At 50.2% G+C, this 19,233-nt stretch overlaps 1 long non-coding RNA gene across 1 annotated transcript; it reads left to right on the top strand.

Moving 5' to 3' along the window:
* The first annotated feature begins 15,283 nt into the window (after positions 1-15,283).
* On the top strand, positions 15,284-16,046 carry LOC149390063 (uncharacterized). Its single transcript, XR_016300262.1, has 2 exons — positions 15,284-15,732; positions 15,902-16,046. It is a non-coding gene; the product is annotated as an uncharacterized LOC149390063 (long non-coding RNA).
* Positions 16,047-19,233: the final 3,187 nt, after the last annotated feature.

Genomic DNA, 19,233 nt, shown 5'->3' on the forward strand with positions numbered 1-19,233 from the left:
ATAATAATAATAATAAATTGAGAACTCCTTTTTTTGTTACATAAATTTTGTTTTTATCACGACTCGAACCTAACTACTCGTTTGGTGTGAAGTAAAGACGAGAGAGGTGGCATATCTAGTCACTCTTGTAGCTGATTTGGAGCTCCCAAACGGCAACGGGAATGTCTCTCTCGTACGTGATTGGTGCTCGGTCGAAATGTTATCTAGATTCTCAAAAGACCTGGTTCGAGGACATATTGTGCTGGCACTTCTCGAAAGATGGGGAGTAGATTGTTAAGAGCGGGTATTGGGTGATGAGCAACCTTGTGCTAGCACTTCGTCGAACCTAAGACCAGTGGTGGTAGCGCGATTCGAGATCAGTCTTGCCACCGACCAACCTTTCCAATTACTATGAAATGGCTCGATTTTGACTCCTCTTGTTGGAAAATTTTATGGAGGATAATATCCTAAATTACCTTTAGGCGGTCCAGAGGTGTCATGGAACTAATGCTTCTCACCGGTGTTTGTCATGGGATGATGGTTCTGGTGGTTCAGATTTCGAGCGTCAGAGAACTTGAACTTTTCATCGACAACGCCAATTTGAATTCATGAACGATGTTGTTCACCAAAACTAAATTGTTCTTGTAATTGAATTTAAATATAATATAAGGAACAATTGACGACTTGGTCGTATTACATGGAAGTTGTTACCGGTCGTTTTCGGGAAACCGGAAATTCAAAAACAATTAAGACCGGCCGAGCTTCGCCGGCCGGAAAGCCCAATGGGCCCCGGCCCGCTAGGCCCAAGCGCCCTAGCGCACCCACGGCCCGACAGGCCCAAGCGCGCACCAGCACGCCCGCGCCCCGGCCCGCGCGCGCACCTGCGCCCCCGGCCCAGTGGGCCTGCGCACGTGCCCTAGCGCTCCCGGCCAGCGTGCGCCCTGCGCCCCCGGGCATCCCGGCCCGCGCGCGCTCCCGCGCCCCCGGGTGTCCCGGCCCGCGCGCGCCCTGAGCCCCCGGGCGTCCCGGCCGCCCCGGCCCGCGCGCGCCCTGAGCCCCCGGGCGTCCCTGCCCGCGCGCGTCCCCACGCCCCGGGTGTCCCGGCCGGACGTCCCTGCTGCCCCGATCGAGCACCCCTGTTGCCTCGGCCGGACTTCCCTGCTGCCCTGGACGAGCACCCCTGCTGCCTCGGCCGGACGTCCCTACTGCCCCGGTCGAGCACCCCTGCTGCCTCGGCCGGACGTCACTGCTGCCCCGGCCGAGCGCACCTGCTGCCTCGGTCTAGCGTCCCAGCTGCCCCGGCCGAGCGCTCATGCCTCCTCGCCCGGGTGCCCCTGCTGCCCGGGCCGAGAGCTCTTGCTGCCTCGGTCGGACACGCATGCTGCCTCGGCTGGGCACCCCGCGCCCGTCCAAGCGCTTCGCCCTGCGTGCCCCGCGCCCGTCCGGGCGTTGAGTCTCGCGCGCCCCGCTCCCGGCCATCCGGTGGGCCTTGAGGGGACCGGCCCAAGGCCTCCTCCAACACTATAAATACCCCCCTTAGGGTGAGGGAAAGGCATGCTCATTCATACCAACACATCTTCACACTCTCTCTCGAGAACTCTCTCCTCTCCCGTGCTCTTATGACATTCCAAGAGCGCGCGCTCCTCCTCCCTCGGCTCAGAAATTCAAGGACCCCCCTCCACGAGAGGGAGCGCGCTCCTCTTCTGCGACCCGAGTCTCTGCAGTACACACTGCTCTCCTGCTTCTTGGCCCTTGAGCTAGAACTCCGAGCTACGAGGCAAGCGGCCCCTCTAAAGTCTTCACTAGAAGCTACGAGTCGGGTCCTACTCTAAAGCCTTGGATTCTCAAGCCTCCGAGCCCAAGATAGCCCCCAACATTCAAACTGAACTACGTTCTGACCTGATCCCGACTAAAGGGTACATAGGCAGCCAACCTTTGGCACGGTCACACTCCCCAAAAACACACCTCAGGGTCTGGAGGGTGCAACTCGGTCTACGAGTTCCCATTTTTGGACTGGGCGGTCACTTGGTCTGGCCTTGGATCGAACCGCCCGAGGTATTTAATCGTTGTTCATTTTCGTGCGACAACATTTTGGCGCTAGAAGGAGGAGACTTCCCGACTTACACAGCCCAAAATCCCTTCTACAGCTCGACCCATTTCTTCTCAACTTGAGAAAGACATGAGTGGTCAACCACCCGTTCGTTCTGAGGGCGTGAATAACCCCGAAAACGCAACTGGAGTGAAGAAATACTTCCTGCGCTCTCGGGCGCAAGGTGACGAGGAGTCTCTCAACGACGAGAGCCACACTCCCTCGCCCCCTCCACCTCAGGACAGCTGGGACGACCGCATCCTTGAGATGGAGGAGAAAATCCGCCAGCTAAAGATAGCTAATGCAAGGTACCACCGCCAACTGGCGGACAAGGCACCTATGCAAGGCACCCCCCACGGGGAATCCGAGGACCTTATGGACGAGGGACATGATTATGACCCCGACTATGAAGGCTTGGAAATTTCAGCGGACATCGAGACTTCTCTCACCAAAGACGGGGAACTCCCTGTTGAGATCGAAGCCGGTCCGTCAAATCCGCCGCCTAAAACAAAGGCAATACTGATCTCTTCTCAAGAAGAGACCTCCCGACGTTCAGCCCATGACCGACTCGGTCAAAGAGGCAATGTCAGGGAAGGTCCAACGAGTCGGCGAGTGAGGCGTGTGGCTCGAAGCTCACGCCCCCATACCGCCGGGCCGGAACTTAGAGATCGGCTTACCGCCCAACGGAACGACCGTGGCAAGGACCTCCGGGAGAGGCTAAGTGCTCGCAAGGGTCACAACCCTGCGGCCCCAATCAATGGGGACCCTCGCACGGCTCAAGGGTCGAATGAAAGGCGCCAGGTGACTCTTCCTGAACAAGGAGTGACCCCCAACACTGGCCTCGATGTCGTCACCATGATTCACAACCTTTGTAACGAAGTGCGTGATCTGCGTGAGGGCGGCCTGGCCGGTGACACATACGGGGTCGTAGAAGAACATTCCTCGCCCTTCACTGCCCAAATCCTTGCTGAGGTGTGCACGGGAAACTTCAAACTCCCGAATCTCCCTCCCTACAATGGGAAAACTGATCCTACATATCACATCCAACATTACGAAACTTGGATGACGATGCAGGGCGTTTCACCTGGGGCTCTATGCCAGGCTTTTAGTCTTACCCTCACTGGACCCGGTTTTGAGTGGTTTAAGAACTTAAGACCAGGGAGCGTCCAATCATTCAAAGACCTGAAGGACATGTTCCTAGCACGATTTGCTACATCGATGGTCCAAAAGAAGACCAAAATGTACTTATGGTCAATCAGGCAAGAGAATAACGAGTCCTTGAGACAGTATCTCACCCGATTCACCGCAGAATCGAATAAGGTTGACCGCTTTGACGACAGTGACGTAATTACAGCCATCATTGAGGGCTTACGCACTGGGGACTTCCTAAAGTCCGTCGTCGACAGAGTCCCTTCTACGATGGCCGAGTTAATGAACCGAGCCAAAACCTTCATGGGAGTGGAGGATTACCTCGACGGCCGCAGGAGCAGCAACCAAAGCTCCCGCCGCCGAGATGAGCCCGGCAACGAGCCAGGCAACCCCCGCAAAAGAGTGAATAAGGGAGGTCAAGCTTCCGATAGCCGACCCCCTATGTCTCAAAAGCCGCGTCTTGCGAGCAATTTCAGAGACTACTCGAATTATACCCCCTTTGAACGCCTCGGTAGAGCAGATCTACGCTGTGGCGCGTGACAAGTTCACCGCTCCAACTCCAATGAAAGCTGGCCCCGCGTCTCGCGACCGATCCCGTTATTGCGAGTTCCACCGGGATTACGGTCACACGACCGCTCAATGCTTCCATCTTAGGAGGAAAATTGAGACATTAATCCAAAAAGGCGAGCTCAAAGAGTTTTTCCTTCGCATGGTAGGTGCTGCGGCCCCCTCCAACAACAGGCCACAGCCTGAGAAAGGTGGAGGGTCCAACACTGACACCGACCGCACCGCGGTCGCGGCTACGGCCGATGTGCAACTCCACGTCGTCACCACCATCCTAGGTGGGTTGCAAGACGGGGATTCAGCCCGGCAAAGAAAAAAGCTTCTCAGAGCTGCCTCTCAAGAAGGCCTTACCGAGCAGGTTAACCTCACCTATGAGGAACCTCCGTCCGTACCACACGAAACGATACAATTCACCAATGAAGAGGCCAAGCGAGTTGTGCACACCCGCATAATGACGTTGTAGTCCTTAAGGCCCAGGTGGCCAACAATCTGGTAAAAAGAGTTCTTATTGATAACGGCAGCGCAGCCGATATAATCTTTAAGACCACCCTAGAGCATATGAAGCTCGGGGGGCTCCGCCCTGTCCTGACCCAGACGCCTCTGTTTGGGTTCACGGGATAAAGGTCATGACTGAAGGGATCATTGATTTACCAGTCACCTTCGGAACTACCGGAGGTATCGAAGTCGTTCACATGGTTCCCTTTCTTGTGGTCGACCAGGAGTCGCCCTACAATGTTATAATTGGGTGACCCGCGTTGAACAGACTGAGGGTCATCACATCCACGTATCACCTACTGGTGAAATTCCCCACTGAGGAGGGGATCGGCGTCATGGCTGGCGATCAAACCCAAGCGAGGATATGCTATGTCCAAGGCGTGGACGGCAAGCCCGCTGAAAAAAGGGTTAACACGGTCTACCAACTAGAAGACGACTACCCGTGTGATCAAAAAGACGCACGGCAACTCGGGGAACTAGACCCCCGTTACGAAATCGAGAGGTTGAAAGTTGATACCCCCGATGATCTCACTTTGATCGTTCTCGACGAAGCTAAACCTGACCAGGTAGTGAAGATCGGTGCACAACTCCCTCTCGCCATCAAAACTCAACTCGCGTCCTTCCTTCGGGAGTTTAAGGATGTCTTTGCGTGGACACATGCAGACATACCTGGTATAGACCCTGATGTGATTGTGCACCGATTGAATGACGATAAAGCTATCGTTGAGAAGGTACAAGCTAGACGCGCGTTCAACCCTGAACGATACCTAGCGATAAACGAAGAAGTCGAAAAGCTTCTCTCCGCTGGTTTCATCCGAGAAGCCAAGTACCCCAAGTGGGTGGCCAATGTGGTCATGGTCAAAAAGCCTAATGGGAAGTGGCGCATTTGTATAGATTACAAAGATCTTAACAAAGCCTGCCCAAAAGATTGCTTTCCACTCCCACGCATCGAACAACTGGTCGACGCCACGGCATGACATGAACTGCTAAGTTTCATGGACGCCTATTCGGGCTATAACCAGATACGAATGCACGAGCTCGATCAGATCTAGACGACCTTCATCACTTATCGTGGCCTCTACTGCTACAAGGTCATGCCTTTTGGCCTTAAAAACGTAGGAGCTACTAACCAACGATTGGTAAACCGGATCTTCGCCAACCTAATCGGCAAGACTATTGAAGTATACGTGGACGACATGCTCGTTAAAATCCTACTGGCTACCAATCACGTAGACAACCTAAGAGAGATGTTCTTAATCCTCCGCCGGTACAAAATGAAGCTCAACCCCAACGAATGTGTGTTCAGGGTCGAATCCGGGAAGTTCCTAGGCTACATCGTTAGCCGGCGAGGAATCGAAGAAAACCCCAAGAAAATCAAGGCACTCCTTGACATGAAATCTCCGCGACGTGTCAAGGAAGTCCAAAGTCTGACCGGTCGGATTGCCGCCCTCTCACGTTTTGTGGCCAAAGCAACCGACAAGTGTCAACCGTTCTTCAAAGCAATAAAGAAGACGGACGGCTTTATATGGACGGAAGAGTACGAGAAGGCCTTTCAAGAAATGAAGGCCTACTTCGGGACACCTCCTTTCCTTTCCAAGCCAAAAGAAGGCAAGACGCTCTACGTCTACCAGCCTTACTCGACGCCGAAATGCATTACATGGAGATAGAGAAACTCTCTCTCGCTCTCCTCGTAGCCGCCAAAAATCTATGGCCCTACTTCCAAGCTCACCTAATTGTTGTCCGAACAGGACACCCCATCGGTAAGGCTCTTCAAAAGGGAACATCGACTCGCATGGCGATCTGGTCCCAAGAATTGAGCGAGTACGGGATCGAGTTTCGTGGCAGAATTCTCCTACACTCCCGACATGGGAAGAGCAGAAGACGACTCGACTGATGACTTGTCGGCTCGAAAAAGAAAGGTCGACCCTACGGGTCCCATCTGGGAACTATACGTAGACGGAGCATCTAATGCCCGAGGAGCAGGCGCATGCGTGATTTTAACAAATCCCGACCGGGAAAAATTATGTTACGCCCTCCACTACGGATTCCAAGCCTCCAACAATGAGGCCGAGTACGAAGCCCTCATCGTAGGGCTTGAGCTCGCTCAAAAGCTCAACGTACAGAATTTACGAATACACCGTGACTCGCAGTTAATCGTAAACCAGGTTAAAGGCGACTACGTTGCCAAAGAACCTAGCATGATCGCCTACCTGGCAAAAGCAAATGCCAAGCTAGATGCCTTCTCTTGATTCGAGATCATCCAGATCCCACGAGAAGAGAACTCTGAGGCTGACGCTCTGGCTCGCCTCGGATTCGGTATCACCGAAGACGGGTTGGGAACTATCCCAATCGAGTCTCTCTCGCGACCATCCGTCTCATGTGCGAGGTTAGAACGATTGAGAGCACCGATCATCCAACTTGGATGACTCCGCTTACGGACTTCTTGCGAAGAGGGGCACTCCCCGAGGACCGCAAAGAAGCCGAAAGGCTAAAAGCCCTGGCATCTAAATATGTGTTGTGAGGCGAAGCCTTATACAAGCACGGGTACTCAACCCCGCTGCTCTGATGCCTCAATAGCGTCGAGTCGACCAAGGTCCTCCGCGAAATTCATGAAGGCATCTGCGGGAACCGCTCCGCTGGGAGGTCCCTTGCACTCAAAGCACTCCGACAAGGCTATTTCTGGACGACGATGAAAAGAGACGCCTACGATTGGGCGAGAAAGTGCGATAAGTGTCAACGTTTCTCTAACGTTCCACGGCAACCGCCATCTCCCCTGGGTAGCATCGTCGTACCACGTCCCTTTGCGAAATGGGGCGTAGACATCATCGGCAAGCTTCCCAAAGCTCCGAGACAATATGAATATGCCATCGTCGCTATCGACTAGTTCACTAAGTGGGTCGAAGCAGAGCCTCTGGCCAAAATCACCGAGGCCAACACTAGAAACTTCATCTGGAAGTCCATAATATGCCGCCGCGGCATCCCCGCATCAATTGTGACCGACAATGTCACGCAATTCTACAATGCCAGGGTTAGAGAAATCTGCGCCCAACTAGGGATAAGCAAGACATTCTCATCCCCGTGACACCCACAGGCTAATGGCCAAGTGGAAGCCGTCAACAAGACGATTAAAAGCAACCTCAAGAAAAAGCTCGAAGCCAAAAAAGGTGTCTGGGCTGAGGAGCTACCTTTCATCTTGTGGGCCTACCGAACGACTGTTTGAAACGCCACCGGAGAGACCCCTTTTTCCCTAGCTTTTGGGATTGAGGTTGTGGTCCCCGTAGAAACGGAGGTCCCCACCTACCGAGTCGACACTTTCGACGAAAAAGAAAATGATGAGGCCATACGCCTCGAATTGGATCTAATCGACGAGAAAAGATCCGAGGCCCTCACCAGGCTCGCTGCACAAAAGCGAAAGGTTGAGAGATACTACAATGCCAAAGTCAAAAGGCGGATATTCGCCGTCGGCAGCCTCGTACTTAGGCGCGTGTTCCATAACACCCAAGTACGAAGGCGCCGGGGTCCTGGGCCCGAACTGGGAAGGACCGTATAGAGTTCGACAAGTCATACATGACGGAACCTATTACATCGAACACACGGACGGAACTCAATTCCGGCATCCGTGGAACGCCGAACACTTGAGGCAATACCACCAGTGACTAAGCTCCCCCATTTATTGCTCTGATTTCCCTTATTCAATAAGGCCTACGTGCCACCGTTTGAGGATGTTCTCTATTAGCAAAGAAAAATAAAGTTTGCGATCTTTTATCCACTTTATTAAAGTTTTTAGTCATCACGGCACGACCTGTAAACTAAAAACTTGGGGGGGCTGGCGGGTCCTGCGACATACACTCAAGAATTCACGGCCCAACAAAAAAAAACCCTTAAGCCCCCCACTCATGGGATACATAGGCTTGAGAAGCTCGAACCCCGACGGCCCATCAAGCATACGGGTTTGAGAAAAAGACGTCGGCCTAACCCGGCGCAACATATATGCTCGATCGCTCAACAGCACAAGCTCAAAGATGCCGGCTCAGCCCGGCGCAACGCATATGCTTGGTCGCTCAACAGCACGAGCTCAAAGATGCCGGCTCAGCCCAGCGCAACACATAAGTTCGGTCGCTCAACAGCACGAACACTTTTATCCAAGCTTAAGTCCCCCACGGGGATACAGACTTAAGAAGCTCGGACCCCGACGGCCCTTCGTGCATACGGGTTCGGGTAAACCGTCGGCCTTCCCGGCGTGCCGTAAGACGCGTAAAGGCGCAGGTGAAAGACATCTCCCGGGACGCATGTAAGTCGCGTAAAGGCGCTGCCTCAAACCCTAAAAACAGCCAAATTTGAGCCATACATATGCTCGCTAGCTCCAGAGCACGAACACCAAAGACGCCGGCCTAACCCGGCGCAACACACATGGTTTGAGTAAAGACGCCGGCCTAACCCGGCGTAACCTACATTCGCTTGCTCCAAGGCACGAACTCGAAAGACGCCGGCCTAACCCGGCGCAACCTACGTTCGCTTGCTCCAGGGCACGAACTCGAAAGACGCCGGCCTAACCCGGCGCAACCTACGTTCGCTTGCTCCAGGGCACGAACTCGAAAGACGCCGGCCTAAGCCGACGTAACCTACGTTCGCTTGCTCCAGGGCACGAACTCGAAAGACGCCGGCCTAACCCGGCGCAACCTACGTTCGCTTGCTCCAGGGCACGAACTCGAAAGACGCCGGCCTAACCCGGCGCAACGCACGTTCGCTTACTCCAGGGCACGAACTCAAAGACGCCGGCCTAACCTGGCGCAACATACACGTCCGATCGCCAATGGCACGGACGCAGAGCCCCCAGGAACTACCCGGTGCGACCTCTTCGATCGCCAATCGGCACGAAGCGAAGTCGTTGGGCCATAGCCACATTAGGCACACTGAATCGTCAGCCAATCACCTAATTTGGCACAAACGCCCCCTCGCCTTAAATGTTAAACAACGACAAGTCGTAACACTAAATGAGCGGAAGACGAATCCCAACTGGAGACGTAAAACCTGCCAAAACTATTGGTAAGGACACAAGCCCTTCGGGCCACGTTAGCCCACAAAGAAGGCATATGTGAGCGAAACTGCTCAATACGAGATAAGCATTCAACTTGAAAGCGACAAAAAATCTCATAGACGAAAAAGAGCCACTGCTCTGAATCCAATAAAAACGTGCTAAATAAAAAGTGCGCGAAAAATAAATGAAATCCTGAAAAAGGGAGAAAACAAAGCGCCAAACATATGCGCTATAAAAGGAGTCACATGGCTCACACAGCACCCTCGTCTAGTAGGGGAAACAAGGTGTCAAAAAAGTCAAAGGTAACCCCCCGGGCCTCGTTCTCGGTCGCGGTCGTCTCCCGACACTCCACCGCTCCGGCACGACGGGCCTCCTCGGTCCCTATGTCGTAGTCGTCTTGCAAGTCGGATGCCCTTCGCTCTGCTTCAGCAAGCTGGGAAGAGAGACGAACATTCTCCTCCACCAGAGAATCGCGCTCCGCCCGAACACACGCCGCTTCGCTTGAAGTGAGTTAACGATGTGACATCTCTAAAGCGTTGGACCGGGCATCCAGCTATCTTCGGAGGTCGGTAACCTCGGTGCGAAAAACCTCCGCCGATCGGGACGCCACCTCGCAAGCTCGCCGTTCTTCGGTCAGCTCCCCCACCATCTTGGCCACCGACATCTGGGCTCCATCGCGCTAATCTCGGGCGATCTGGAGTTCCACCTTTGCCTCGCGAAGCTGGTCTCGAAGTGTCTCGGTTTCCGCCCCCGGGTGCGAACCTCGCTCGACCTGAGCCAGCCTAGACCTCGTCCAAGCAAGCTCCTCCTGGGCAGCCCCCAGGCGCCGGATGAAGTCGTGCAAAATCCTGTCGCTCCGCACGGCCCTCACATACGCCTGCGATGACAAAAAGCAAGGGTTAAAACTAAACCTATGCTTACAATAGAATGAATAGAAATACTGACCCTTTGAGCGTCGGTAACCCCTGCCTGAAAGAAAGCAATGGTGCTCTTCGACACCACGCCCTTCCACCAAGACAGTGGAGACTCCTCGAGATGTCAAAAGCAGTCACCTCGAGACTCTATCGCCTCCAGCTCCACCGCCGAGTTCACCCTCTTGGGTTCGGAACCCTCATCAGGAGGCGCCGAGGTCGAAGCCCTCTTCAAAGAGGCGCGGGGCTCCTGTTCAACTGGGCCGGCAGTCTCGAACACGCTCTTCTATCCGCTCGGGGTTCCAAGAAGCGGAAGCCAGTCTCCGAGCTCGCCTCTTTGCAGCTACACAAGACAAAACAGCAAAGGTCAGGTTTCTGTCAACAATGAACTTATAAAACCGCAAAATTACCTCGAGAAGCATGAACGACTGGCTGAGCCTCGGGACTCGGAGGCCTGCTCGCCCGGCGCGCCTCCTCGATGCCCGGAGCAAAGGGCGGGAACCACCCGGCAAGCGCCATCAGCTCGGGAGAACGGAACCGCTCGCCTGCCTTGCGGGATTCTGACATCCCCGATATCTCTCTCACTAAAGGGAGCTCCGCCGCCCCCTCATCCACTAAGAAGTCTACCAGATGACCGAAGCGAAGGGGCGCTTCACCAAAGGCGTCTGTTGAGACCCACACCCACGACCGGCGGCTAGGCGGGTCGCTATCATCGACCAACCTCACGTTGCCCCGAGCACGAGCCATGTGAAAGCCCAGCTGCCACGGCGCCGGAAAGACGGCAACCAGATTGCGGAAATCATCCACGGTCATGGCACGCTGCGTCTGGCAGTGCCATTCCATGAAGCATGTAGCCAACAGGCGATAGAACGTCGGGCTCATCTGGCATGCATGGACCCCTAGTCGGGTCAGAATCTGCTGGGCGATCTTCGGGAACGGGAGATGCAGCCCACAGATAAGGCTTCCGATCGTCACGGCCGCAAACCCGTCCCTCGGGCGAGAGGGCTTGTCCTCGGGGGCAGACCTGAGCAGCCCCACCGAGGGAGGAATGTCATATGTCTCCCGAAGCGTGCTAAAGACGCGGGTAGTGAGCGTGCTTGCAACATCGACCCCCTTGCAGTCTAAGCCGACGGGGGCAACAGAGTCGCCTACTCCGTACAAGCGAGTCCTTTCCAGGGACTTGGCATACGTGTAGCCCGAAGACTCCGCGGATTCGAAGACCGTCCAGGCCGTCTCCAACACATTTCCGCTACGCTTTTCCTTTCCCCTCACGGGAGGAGCTTCCAAGTCCTCTCCGAGGCCTTCTGAGTCCGACCCTAGGGGATCGTCGGAGTAAATCTCATCCAAGAAAGACTCGGACGGCACTATCGCAAGCTCGGCACCCGAGGCATCTAAGTTAGACGCCCGAGGAAGCCCATCACTTACCATCGCTTCACCTCGCTGCTTAAGCGAGGGGGCATCAAAGGACGCCTCGCAGGAAACCAAGTTAATCACCAATTGCGACGAACGCGAGTCTTTGGACCCTTCGTCCTCCCCTTCGGGGCCGCACCCGGTAGGTAGGCCGCTCCCGGGCCCCGCCAACTCGGCAACCGCCGCGGCGTCAGTCTCCAACTCTGCGAGCCATTTGTCGGCCGCGCAAGAGTCTTCCTCGACAAAGATGGGAATCCCATCAAGTTCCTCAAAGGAACCCTTGGCCGCCCCCCCAAAATCTTGGAGAGGGCAGGAAGAGTCAACCTTGGGATCATCAACATGGGAAAAAAGCTCACTCCCCATTAAAAGGGTAAAAAAGTTGACTCCGCAAGGGGAATTTCAAACTCAAAGGAGTTTTCCAATTTCCATAAAGGCTGCCAATTGTGAAAAAAGAGGGAGGGAACCCTCCTATTTATAGGAAAGGAAGGAGCAAACCCTGCTCCTTCCTCCCCCCCCCCCCCCCTCGCGCGCGCACCAGCCCACCGGCAACAGGCCGCGCGCGGGCCTTGCTGCCCAGCCGGCCCGGTCCGACCAAAAAAAAATTAATAATAATAATAATAATATAATAAAAATAAAATGCGCGGCCACACATGACCAAGAGGGTAAAATGACCTCAACGCCCTTTCTTTTTTCTAAAGTTCACGACTTACGTTCCGCAAGCCGTAAACTTGGGGGGCTAATGTTACCGGTCGTTTTCGGAAAACCGGAAATTCAAAAACAATTTAAGACCGGCCAGGTTTCGCCGGCCGGAAAGCCCAATGGGCCCCGGCCCGCTAGGCCCGAGCGCCCTAGCGCACACACGGCCTGACAGGCCCACGCGTGCACCAGCACGCCCGCGCTCCGGCCAGCGCTCGCGCTACCCTGCCCGCGCCCTCGGGCCGCGCGCGCACCTGCGCTCCTGGCCCAGTGGGCCAGCGCGCGTGCCTGAGCGCTCCCGGGCGTCCCAGCCCGCGCGCGCTCCCGCGCCCCGGGCGTCCCGGCGCGCGCGCGCGCGTCCCCACGCCCCGGGCGTCCCGGCTGCCCCGGCCAAGCACCCCTGCTGCCCCGGCCAAGCACCCCTGCTGCCTCGGCCGGACGTCCCTGCTGCCCCGGCCGAGCGCCCATGTTGCCTCGGCCGGACGTCCCTGTTGCCCCGGGCGAGCGCCCCAGCTGCCTCGGCCGGACGTCACTGCTGTCCCGGTCGAGCACCCCTGCTGCCTCGGCCGGACGCCTCTGCTACCCCGGCCGAGCGCACCTATTGCCTCGGCCGGGCGTCCCTGCTGCCCCGGCCGAGCGCTCCTGCCGCCTCGGTCGGGTGCCCTTGCTGCCCGGGCCGAGAGCTCCTGCTGCCTCGGCTGGGCACCCCGCGCCCGTCCAAGCGCTTCGCCTTGCGCGCCCGTCCAAGCAGCACGCCATGCGCGCCCCGCGCCCGTCCGAGCGTTGAGTTTCGCGCGCCCCGCTCCCGGCCATCCGGTGGGCCTTGAGGGGGCCGGCCCAAGGCCTCCTCCAACACTATAAATACCCCCCTTAGGGTGAGGGAAAGGCATGCTCATTCATACCAACACATCTTCACACTCTCTCTCGAGAACTCTCTCATCTCCCGTGCTCTTATGACATTCCAAGAGCGCGCGCTCCTCCTCCCTCGGCTCAGAAATTCAAGGACCCCCCTCCACGAGAGGGAGCGCGCTCCTCTTCTGCGACCCGAGTCTCTGCAGTACACACTGCTCTCCTGCTTCTTGGCCCTTGAGCTAGAACTCTGAGCTACGAGGCAAGCGACCCCTCTAAAGTCTTCACTAGAAGCTACGAGTCGGGTCCTACTCTAAAGCCTTGGATTCTCAAGCCTCCGAGCCCAAGATAGCCCCCAACATTCAAACTGAACTACGTTCTGACCTGATCCCGACTAAAGGGTACATAGGCAGCCAACCTTTGGCACGGTCACACTCCCCAAAAACACACCTCAGGGTCTGGAGGGTGCAACTCGGTCTACGAGTTCCCATTTTTGGCCCGAGCGCGGTCACTTGGTCTGGCCTTGGATCGAACCGCCCGAGGTATTTAATCGTTGTTCATTTTCGTGCGACAACAGAAGCATATCATAGGTATATGAGGTGAAAGATGTAGCATTTAAGATGGCATTTTTCAGCCTAGTATTCAAGTATTTATAGTATGCTAATCAGGTATATCTTCCCCGGATCTTGCGGTCAATGTATATCCCGCATTTATTGTCGATCTCGTAACGCTTTATAAATGCTAACCATTAGTCCAAGTTCCTTATATCAAATTTCCTCGTGAACCTTTATCCTTTGTGTAGAGACGGGTATGTCCGAATGAGAATATCACGGGGATATTCTATATTATTGTCACGGTCCGCGAGTGGTAGCTCGGCCGAGAACCGCGACCACGAAGTTCAAACACAACATAAAACGCTTTGAAATACAACTTTTATTTAATATTTGCAACTCGATAAAGGTAGTTCATAAAATTATGAAAAAAATTCAATTTGTAACACACGTGATTAGGTCTTATAGCGACCGAAGTGCAACTACGCTCATGCGTCTAGGATATATTCTGCACATAATTTTACAGGATATGCGAAAATAGAAAATAAGGTTTGAGACAAGACTTATATCAAACGGTATCAAAAGACGCTCGTCTCTGTTTTACTAAACATTACTACACTATACCCAAAAGGTCGAGGAACACACTACCGGCTCTTCCCAAGTTTCCGTCCTACTGAAAGACGCTCTTTCATTTATCTACATTACCAAGGATCATAATCTATGAGTCGCGAGACTCAACAAGTGGGAGTCTATCTAGTATTAAAAACAACTAGATGCAAATGTCCATATGACGTGTATTAATGCTTGAAAATGGATCAACACTAAACACCAAAGTGGTTCGATCCATGGCCCGACCCTGTGAATGAAATAAGGTCCAAATTGGTATGAGAATCTCCAATCCAAGCTCTACGTATGGGAATTATCGATTAGTTCATCAATTCACTCCAAGCTATGAGTTCAATCTTCGTTCTAAGCTACAGATGGGTCTTCACTCCAGCTACAATAATTTGTAACTGTGAGGATGCTCCAACTATGCTTGTGTATCCCTGAAAGACCGAGAAATGCTTCAGTCATTGGGGCGCGGAGGCGGTGTCTCTGGCGCGCTCTCCGATGCTCAACATTAGTGTGATTGCGTTGAATGCTTATGAGTTCTCAAGAGCAAGCTCAGTGAGAATCAATTTCAGCAGAGCTTTCATTTGTTACCTTACCCCTCGTGGAGAGGAGGTTTATATAGGGGTCAGGAGAGTCGGGGGGACTTCTTGCCCTTGCCTTGGGTGGTAAGGTGTAACGACTCGAAATTTTATAATAAATGTTGCAAATTAAGTTTCTCAAAAGAACAAGAATAAACCGAAAATAGGAACTAAGGACATTTAAGATCGACAAGGTTCTGGAATATTTTCGAGAATTTGTGACGGACTACGAATGTGAAAATAAATTTCAACGACCTTGAATGAATTCTACGTGAAAAAAAGAAGAAATAGAATGGGAAATTATTTAATTAATTTTCTAATCATATTTTCCATCTCCCGAGAAAGAAATAGAATGAAAAGGATTCATTTTGCAACAAGAAAAGAAGAAAAAATAGTTTGGTGGAGGAAATTAAAATAGATAAAACAAGGAGGGATTTAATGAGCAATTAAGGAGGGATCAAATAGCAAATTTCGAAATTCCTTCATCCTTATCTCTCTGTGAAGTCGGTTCTTCTGCTTAGTTGATAAGAACAACAAGAAAAAAACACAGAAAAGAAAAGAGAAAGGAAGAGCGAACGAAGAGAAAGAAAGAACGAGAAGGAAAGGAGAAGAAGGTGAGCGAGAGAGAAAGTAAACGCGAGAGAAAGAGCTTGAGCGTGAGAGAACGAGAGGGAGAGAACATGAACGCGAGGAAGAAGAGGACGACGAAGAGTCGACGAGTCGCTTTCTCCGTGGTCGCGTGCATTGCGTGAAGGGGAGAGGTCGGCCGAGATAAAGAGGGTTCTCGCTGGAGATTCTTCAATATCACGAGGTAATGGAAACCTCAAATCTTCTTATTTTGGTTTGGGTTTTTGATTTCAAAATTGGATTAGTTTCTAAAATCAATTTGAGATGTTTTGTTTTGCGTGAATTGAGTTTGGAGTCTGAAATTGATGGTTGATTATTTGAAATTCGATATGATTTTCGCTGGTATTGGACAGGTTGGTAAACGGATGTGGGCAGTCCGATATGGTCTGAGATCATTTTTGTTAGTATTTTTCCTGGATTGTAGACTGAATGGGCTTTCTAAAACGTCCAAGAACATGTAAATCCGTTAACAATTGAGTGAGTTATGATTTCTTGAAATTGTGTTTTGTAGCAATAAAACTGGATTTCCAAATCTGCGTGCCTGTATCACGGGCTGTTTTTGAGAAAGTTTTTCCTGGTTCAAATTGAGCTTCTATCTTGTTAGAAAGATATTGAAGTGAGTTTTGTGATGAAACTGGAATCGTTGCGTTTCTATTTGTGTAGCTAAAGTTATGATGCGTTCGTTAGCTAGTGTCGGATATGAGATTATTAAAATCGAACATGGAACTGATTTTGTTTGATTTGGATAAAGAAATCTGTAATGATTCTGTTGGAATAGATCTAGGATTTAAGAAACGATTATCGCTTCTAACAAGCGGCGGAATATAAAAATTTCTTTAAAAACTCGTAAAACGTTTTTACAACCTAGACAAAGTGCATGAGCGTATAATTTAAAATTTTAAAACTACTTTGAGTTTTTACTCTGTACCAACCTTGAATGGAGCTTGAACGTTGAGAGAGAAGCTCTCAATCTTAAAATTGTGTGTTGTGAAATATGAATGAGGTGGGGTATTTATAGAAGGGGGTTTGCCTTGAAAATATAGTTTCCTCTTTTCTATTGAATATCACATATTCATAAGCAAATCCTTGTTTCCTCTTCTTACCCTTGGACGTCCAACATAAGCCTTCATGGCACTTGGATTTGTTTGCTCATTTGTCTTGCCTCTCTCCATGCCGCCCACTATATTGCTTCTAGAAGCAAATTTGTTTCCTCTTTTTTCTTTTGGCAAGTATCTTCATACATCAATGCACAAAATAAATCTCTTCCTCTTGATGGTATGCACGAAAATAGGCCTTCTAAAACATGCTTCTAGATGTTTCTTTATTTGTTCATGACAACATAAGAAAAACTCATTTAGAATTTCACATAAAATTTCATGAAATGAAATTCAATCATCAAGGCCCAATAAACTAGTGTGGCCGTGTGGTTTAAATTTATTGCCATCATATGACAATGTAAAAAAAAAACTTATTTATTGACATTCATGCCATCCTATGTCCAAAAGGACAAAATTACTCTTTAGACAATTTTCGTAAAACTTGTCTAGTTCAACATTTGAACTTGTTTTGACTTAGCTTTCATGTTTAACTAATCTTACTCTAATAACTTGTGGTAGTGACCTCATGGATCCAAATGAACAAAGTTTGAGCTAGCATACTTGGACTCAAAAGTTCACAATCATTTTCCAAGTTCTAGTTTAATGTCAACTGACTCCACTAAAGAGTTGACAATGAAATCTCTCGGTTCAAATGAATATATTTTCTACTCAATAATTCTACTTAATTGTAATGAGTGGATCCATTGAATATTATCTATGTTTACCCTTCATGAATATCATCAACTAGATGAGATTTACAAAATTATCATTTTACTCTTCTAATTGTTATTTCCTCAACTCCTTTGTCGCTTGTGAATAAGTTAAAAACAATGTATTAACGAGGAGCTAACAAGTCACATTGATTCATCCAAAAGAGTCACGACTCAATTTGGACACTGGCCAGTTCATTTATTCACATTCCAAGGAACAAAGCATGAGGTGATATACATTACATTTCAGCAATCTTGTACATGAATTCCATATCTATGAGATTTTCACAAAGTTGTTCACAACATCTTCATAACTTAGTACTTCACCAATAGGTCCTGTTAAAAATCACATAGTGAATCCGAACTCTGACTTTCTCAAATGAGAGTACGTAAGCTATGAAATGACATGTCTCATTTCAGGATTGAGGTAAGCATGATGTGATTCATACATAGTGACTTCGAGACATAATAGGTTAAATGGTTTGTTCTTATTTTGTCTCTAGAAGTGCACTGGTCAATTCAGTACCTTCAGAAGATACCTAGGAAGAACTATAGTGTCTCCAACTCTCAATGTCTCATAACCAGATATCATAGATTTTCCTAACAATCATATTGAGATCAATAGCCATTTGATCCTTAGATTGTGAATCTACTGTTTTAAGCAAACATTGAAGAGTTTGTTCATGCAAATCTATATTTGACTCTTCATTTGTTGTTAGGCTTGTTTAAGGGCTAAAGACTATAGTTTATCATAAAGCTTCAAACTGACAAGGAAGAATGAATTAACGTTTCAACTTTTATTAATTATTCAACAGTTACAAGCAAGAGTCTTCGTGAGACTTCATTACATCAAATGTACATAAGTAATGACTACTACTCTTCTTGTGGGCACCATTGACAACTGGATTCTTGTTGTTGCTAGTTGATTACGATGTCCTTATTACTTTCGTCTCGTGTTCTTGGTTTGACTTGGTGAATACGGGTTTGATGAGTTTAAGTGATATCGACTCTGATTTTGGATGTTTGAAATTGGATTTTTTTTAATTTATTATTTGAACTGAGGATTTGATGATTCTTTTTGGACTTGGAATTTATCTTTGGATTGATTTGTCTCGTTTGTCTCGTGTCGCATGGCTCGGAGTTATGCTTCTACATGGAAGCATTGGAACTCTGAGACATGAAGATTTTGAATCAATGACTAAATTCTTTATTTTGGATCGAGTTTAATATTGAAGAAATTTGGAATTTCTTCGGATTGTATTTAGATTTAATTTTCGAGTCAATGGAGAATCTGGGAATTTGGATTGAGATTATAAATACGGAGATCGTTTATTTATCGAGTTTGAGGTTTTGAAGTCAGTATTTTTTGTGAGAAAATGGTTATAGTTTATGAATTAAAAGAGAAACTTCAATTTTTTTGATATTCGATTATCGGTTTTATCTGAGCTTAGTGTTTGGGAAATTGAAAATTTCCAACGGATTGTGCTTACGTGTTTTGTCTTTAGTTAACACGAGTTTGTAGATTCTGGTTAGAATCTAATCTGATTATTATTTATCGGAATATGACATCAAGTTGGGAGCCGTTTAGAGGGTTCACGGTGTAAGTGAACGTCTGAATTCTCGGTGTTAGTGAACGTTCGGGTTCACGGAGCGATTGAATGTCTTGTGGACGAGCGGCATAGACGCTTAATCTCGAGGTAGGTCAATATAACCATTCTTTCCTGATTTTATGGTTCGGCCACAAGTATATATTATTTTCGAAATGAAAATGGTTGCGAACGTGCCACAAAACCCAAAATTGTTTCTAAATGTGGCGAAAATAAAAAATTCTTTAAAACATGTAAAACAATTTTACTACCTAGACAAAGTGCATGAACA

Source organism: Urtica dioica, chromosome 7, assembly GCF_054948205.1.
Source record: "Urtica dioica subsp. dioica isolate 48M chromosome 7, U.dioica_male_clone48M_v1_H2, whole genome shotgun sequence".
Taxonomy (NCBI): domain Eukaryota; kingdom Viridiplantae; phylum Streptophyta; class Magnoliopsida; order Rosales; family Urticaceae; genus Urtica; species Urtica dioica.